This window comes from Triticum dicoccoides, chromosome 7B (genome assembly GCF_002162155.2).
Source record: "Triticum dicoccoides isolate Atlit2015 ecotype Zavitan chromosome 7B, WEW_v2.0, whole genome shotgun sequence".
Taxonomy (NCBI): Eukaryota; Viridiplantae; Streptophyta; class Magnoliopsida; order Poales; family Poaceae; genus Triticum; species Triticum dicoccoides.
This window is the reverse complement of record NC_041393.1, coordinates 441,723,041-441,729,952: the sequence shown is the minus strand read 5'-3', so window position 1 is coordinate 441,729,952 and position 6,912 is coordinate 441,723,041.

Genomic DNA, 6,912 nt, shown 5'->3' with positions numbered 1-6,912 from the left:
CTTGAGATCTTTGTAGTTTGGCATCATTTGGATCAATGTGCACATGATATCATACTTTCCATCCAATGCTCTTAGGATCTTCTTGATGATGAATTTGTCGGTCATCTCTTCACTCCCTAAGCCGGCAATCTCATTTGTGATAAGTGCAAGCCTAGAGTACATTTCAGCGACACCTTCACCATCCTTCACTTTGAACTTGTCAAGCTGACTTTGGAGCACATTCAACTTGGATTCCTTGACGGATTTAGTACCTTCATGCATATCAATCAAAGTATCCCAAATTTCCTTTGCATTCTCAAGACGGCTGATTTTGTTGAATTCTTCGGGGCATAATACGTTGAAGATGATATCACAAGCTTGAGCGTTGTATTGTCGCACCTTCAATTCTTCCACATTAGCTTCACGGTTCGGCTCTCTACCATCAAAGAATTCACCTTGCAAGCCAATACAAATAATTGCCCAAACGGCGGGGTTATGTCCGAGAATATGCATTTTCATCTTATTCTTCCAACTAGCAAAATTAGTACCATCAAAGTAAGGACCTCTACGGTGATAATTTCCCTCGCTAGATGCCATACTCTCCTAGGTTGTGACACCAAGGCTATGACCACCAAAAGCTATGGAAATCAAAGCAAATGGAGACCAAAGCTCTGATACCACTTGTAGGACCTTGAAGTATGTCTAGAGGGGGGGGTGATTAGACTACTTGACCAATTAAAAACTTAACCTAGTGACTGTTAGTGATTTCCGGTGGGACTGACATGCAACTCGGTAGGACCGATTCAGTTAGGGTTAGGGCATAACATAATATCGGTAAGACCGATTACACAAACTCGGTGAGACCGATTTTGGTAATAAGCTTTCCAGAGAGTTGGTCAGGTAAACTTGGTGGGACCGATTTGCTCTTTTCAGTGAGACCGAAATGTTACAAAAGGGAAACAGAGAGTTTATTGCAATCTCGGTGGGACCGATCGCTCACTTCGGTTAGACTGAAACATTACGAAGGGAAACAGAGAGATTACACTCCCATCTCGGTGAGACCGAGATCTCTATCGGTAGAACCGATTTTCTTAGGGTTTGTGGCAGTGGCTATAACTTTCAAAATCGGTGGTGCCGGATAGGAAGAACTGGTGTGACCGATTTTGGCTTTGGGTTTAGGTCATTTGTGGATGTGAGAAAGTAGCTGAGGGTTTTGGAGCATATCACTAAGCACATGAAGCAAGAGGCTCATTAAGCAACACCTCATCCCTCCTTGATAGTATTGGCTTTTCCTATAGACTCAACGTGATCTTGGATCACTGAAATATAAAATGAGGAGTCTTGAGCTTTTGAGCTTGTGCCAATACTTTGTCCTTAGTATTTTGAGGGATCCACTTTCATCATCCATCCCATGCCATTCATTGAGCTTTCCTGAAATAATAGTCTTGGAATAGCATTAGCTCAATGAGCTATATGTTGTTATGAATTACCAAAACCACCTAGGGATAGTTGCACTTTCAGCTAGCCATGTCATACAATCGAAGAACTTGGCGAATGCTCTTGACCGTCACAACATCTGTAGTTGAGTATTCCTGTTTGCACAACACAAACAAGAAGAGCATGATTTCACTTTAATAGGGGCCTCCTTGAACTCAACCTGCAGCTCCACTAGGATGAGGTCAACCTCCAGCTCCATGATTCAATTCATGTGCCTTTTTCTGCAGTTCACCTGAAATGAAGCAAAGATTGCATCATTCAGCTAGCAAGAAGTACTTGCTCTCGTGAGCTGGCAGGTTCTTCTTTAGTAGTTGCACTAAAATTAAGGAACATTAAGGTTCGCTATCCGGCTCATGTAAGGTGCAATTATAATTTTCTTATCCTTTTGTGCACTTCCACTAAAATAAAGTGCCATTGTGGTGATAGTGACGGCTCCATCTTGCAAAGGCTAATAAAATGTTGCACGGGATTACCAGCAGAACTTGACGGAGATTTTGGAAACTCCAATCACCATTTTGTGCAGTGCCACCAAAATTGAGAGGTGTTTCCCACGTGACATTTTAGTTGAACTGCACAAGACATTCATTCCAAAAAAGTGTTTTGTGTAGTTGACCATAAGGTCACAATAGCAACAAGGTGAAATGGATATCCCTATCTGCACAAAAAGATAGAAAGTAACCAGTTGCTGGTCAATAAGAATAAATGAAACATATACAAAATGAGAAGAAGCATCTTAATTATGTTCATGGCAATCACGCAAGGACAGTAGAAATTTTAAAACGTCAGCATTGCTTCATGTTACCAGAAGCATTACGATCAACAATGAGATTCCTCAAATATGGGATTACTTTAATGGTGGCATTGCTTGTTTACCAGACACAGTAAATCAACAGTAGCTAAAGAGTTGGTTTAAGGGCATGGGATCGTGGGGACACAATGACACTCAACAGCGTAAAGGAGCAACTTACTTATCATACTGGGGAAAACAGCAGGAGTGCCATTTGTAACACAGTTTAATTGCATCTTATCACTGGAGGCATTAGATTAACAATAACACTGGTTAGACATGTCCCTGAGGTAACAGTGTGATCGCTTCATTTTATATGGGCCGTTATATTAACAATAGCAAAAGGTTGGTATAAGGACATGCGACAGTGGACGCATCAGCACAATGTACCTACAAGGAGGCATAAAGTGGTGATGTCGAGTTTGTTCATGCTATGTGAGGGCAGCAAACCTAATCCTGGAGACCTTGTACTATGTGAGGGAAGCAAATCTAATCCTGGAGACCTTTTACTATGTGAGGGCAGCAAATCTAATCCTGGAGACCTTTTACTATGTGAGGGCAGCAAATCTAATCCTGGAGACCTTTTACTATGTGAGGGCAGCAAATCTAATCCTGAGACCTTTTACTATGTGAGGGCAGCAAATCTAATCCTGGAGACCTTTTACTATGTGAGGGCAGCAAATCTAATCCTGGACATACTCTGTTGACTTGTCCACCAGCCGCCACTTTCTATCCTTTTTTCAACCAATAATAGATCTATTCCTTATCCAGTTTGTACTGCGTTTTCCCATTATTTCCCTTTTCAACCAAGAGACCGGTTGGGTATCCGGTCTCTACTACTTTCACCATATTATTTCCTCTTTGAATCAAGTCCTAGATTCATGATACAACTTTCCCCCCTTTCTTCGTTGTTTGAACAAAGCCCTAGATTCGAATGCATGAAGTAGCTTTACCTCTAATAATAGTAAAAATTTAGGTGGCTTTGGAAGAGCTGATGGGAGTAGAAAAAGATGCACATGCAGACATGTGGGGAGATGGGGCAGTAGAGCAAGGCCGCTTTCGAAGAACTTATACCTCAGGGTCGCCGGGATGTCGGCGGCGGCAGGTCGGATCTGCGGACAATACGGCAGGGAGGAAGAAGGGTCGGAGGACCTCTCGAACCGGCGCTGTGTCGGAGAGAATGGCACAGGCAGAGGATCGGGCCCCTCCGGCAGCTGTGGGTTTCCTCCCTCGGCGGTGATGACTGCGTGAATGATGCACCTTTTAGTCCTCTACACACACCAGTCGAAGGGATCCGATCGGATCTGTGACCAGCGGTGAGCAGAGAGAAAATGTCGCTACCACTGTCTTGTTTATATCTGGAGAGGATGAGAGAATGAAGAGAGCAACCCTAGTAAAGAAAGCGCTCAGCCCCCTGCGTACATATATAGTGGAGTGATTATATTTTTTGTCTCCACAACAAGCGTTTCAATTTGTGTACGTGGCATTAAAGAAAAGAAACTCTCTATTTAAGGTGACTACTGTACGACTCCTACTTACTAGTAGTAGTACTAGTATTGTTCACTTGTGCTCCCCGCCCCTCCATTCATTGAACAACCCCACGGGTGAATAAACATACAGTAAGTAATGTATTTATATAGAACGAACAAGCTCGAACTATTTTCATGTAGTTAAAATTCGAGGGCAGGGCCTTTCCCGGGCAGTACGCGCGGCAGTTTTCGGGTAGGCGGTTTGACAGAGAGGCGAGGAGGGTGAGCGACTGGCTGATTTTCAAACATACTACTGGAAAGGTCGGGCTGTGTGATTTGACGGCGCATTACTGCTGGAAAGACTTGTGATATGACCACTCGCTATAGTCATGAATTACTGGTGCTCCGACCAGGGTGATGCCCCCCTTCCGTTTCGCGCTCTAATCTGGTGCATCACACGTCGACCCGGATGCTGGCTCTCCCACATGTCGGAATAGTAAGAAGGAGCAAATAATGATGCGGTATATACTAGTACCACTACTACTTAGGTCGGAGGAGTGCGAACCACGGCAGCCGAGTGAACCAGCAGCGCGAACCACGGCAGCCCAGTGAACCAGCAGTGCGAGCCACGGTAGCCCAGTGAACCAGCAGTAGAAAACAATGTGGTGATATGGCCATAAAAAACAATGTGCTACGGTCCACACTGTAGCATGTACAGTAACACTCCTCTTTGTTTGGATCCTTGAGTTAGAGCTAGTTTGGGTTGAAATAGCCTCAAATTATCGAAACAAGAGGGGTTAGTTTGAGCTAGTTTGCTCTAACCCAGCTAAAAAAACTAGCCCGGTGGAGAGGTTATAATTGGGTTAGTTATCCTCGGGCCCACTAAACGAGAACTAAAAAAATCTCCCCTGCCTGCACCAGATCGCTCCCCCCCTCTCGCATGACTCCTCTCTGTTCCTTCCCCATAGGGCCGCCCGCCCAAGCGTCGCTTGCCCTCTCTCTCCTCTGGCCGCCCTATCCTTCCGGCCTCCGCCGCCCTACTCCGGCCGCCCTCTTCCTTCGGCCTTTGAAGGTCGCCCTGCCCCCCCTTCACCGAACATTTTTCTCCCTCTGTCGTGCGTGACAGCGATGCATCTACCAGGGAGGTCGCGAGAGGGGTGAGTTTGTTCGTTCCTTCTCTGTCTCACGGCCATATCATTCATCTTGCTCGCTCTAGCACCAATTCTGATTTGGAAAAGTAGATCCTGATCAAACTTGGTATAGATTTGTGGTGCACGCATGGAATTGTTTGATGCTGCTTGAGGAGGTAATAAATCTTTCTAGAGGCCCAAAGATTCAGTTCACCTTTCTAGGTATTTCAGTTTCAGGCTTGCATTATTTCTAGAGGCCCAAAGATTCAGTTCACCTTTCTAGGTATTTCAGTTTCAGGCTTGCATTATTTCTAGAGGCCCAAAGTTCCAGTTCACCTTTCTAGGTATTTTAGTTACAGGCTTGCATTATTTCTAGAGGCCCAAATATTAAGTTCCCAGTCGGAGGCAAGCGGCCCTGCTACCCATGCCGGTGTCGACCTCAACTCGCAAGGGCCGGCGTCAGAGGGGTTCCCGGGGCTTGGGCTCTACAGAGCCTTCCTCCAGAGAGATGATGGCGAGCTCCACCCTCGGTGCGTGAGGGGCTCCGGGCTCCCTCCCTATCGTGAATGACTTCCGTGATGAGTTAGCTTATGCTTTGTTTCATGGAGTGTTTTTTTGTGAAGCTTGATTGACGGCTTGTATGTTTAAGTGGGATATCTCATTTGTATGGACAAAGTAAAAATTATCATGTTTTGCATGCTTGATTTGTAAAGATGGTTAGTTTATGTAAATTGTGAGCGGGAGGAGGCCACAGAAGAGCCGGCCACACCAAATCCGGTAGGAAATAGGGTCCAAAGTAGTCAAATGATTGAGAAAGAGCATTTATTGTTAATCTAACCCTGCCATCCATACACCTCTTTGGTTTAGAGTTAGTTCGGGGTTAGAATCTAACTTTAACCTCTAACTGAGTTAGAGTTCTCCTCATCTCGGTTCATCGCCATCATACATTCCCCATTCCTGTGTTTTCAGTATCCTGCGAATCAAAGAAGCCCTTTATTGCGGGAAAAAAATAAAAGAGGCCCTTAGACTGGTTTAGGTACGGTCATTTTTTATAAACGTGTTATGTCCAAAATTTAATGAACGTGCTCCGGTTTCTATGAAAATAATTCGGTTTCATGTAGTAATTCATTCATTTATTTATTCTTCTGCGGGGGGTTTGCATGTAATTTGTGAGGTCTGAAATGTAAAGTACCCCGGCATATGCTCCGAGTCGTGCATGCACTACGACCCAGATGCTTTGTGTCCCACATGTCGGCGAATGGGAGCACGTGGAAATAGCCTAGGAGTACATATAGGAGGATAAATGCGTGAAAAATTATGTACTGTGAAGCGTAGCTGCGGTTCGAAAAGGAGACCTAAAGTGATGACAGCTATAGGTCGCACGCACCCAACTAGTGGTACTAGACATACGGCTAATTTTTCCCTCAAAAAAAAGAGGCACGAGTGCTCAGTACTCCTATTATATAAACACGAGTCCCATGTGACAACAGCGTCCGTGCTATAGCTAGCTCTCCTCCCTCGTTTCTCCCTTCTAATTCTAAACTCGGCCGACGCCCGGTGGGCGGGGTGGGTTTCCTCAACCGCGGCCCCACCTCATAGTGAAAACGTTACGACTAGAATAAAAATGCCATATACTCCCTCCGTTCCTAAATATAAGCCTTTTTAGATGCTATTTCAAATGGAATACAGCATACAGATGTATGTAGACATAGTTTAGAGTGTAGATTCACTAATTTTTCTCTGTATGTAGTAGTCACTTGCTGGAATCTTTAGAAAGACTTATATTTGGGAACGGAGGGAGTACTATACTAATAAAACATTAAGGCCACGAGGCGATGCAGTGCTGGTTACAGGAGGCAAGAAGAAGAGATGCATCCATCGACGATGTCCACCTGCTCGACTCAGGGCGCCGGCCCACCCAACGGCGCCTAAGTAGCAGTGGCTTTCGTGGCCAGGTCGACGTGCTTCTGAACAATGGCGTCCAAAGATTCCAGCCACTGGAAGAAGGCCAATGTCTTTCTGTCCTCGCTTGCCTTATAATGGCCTATGT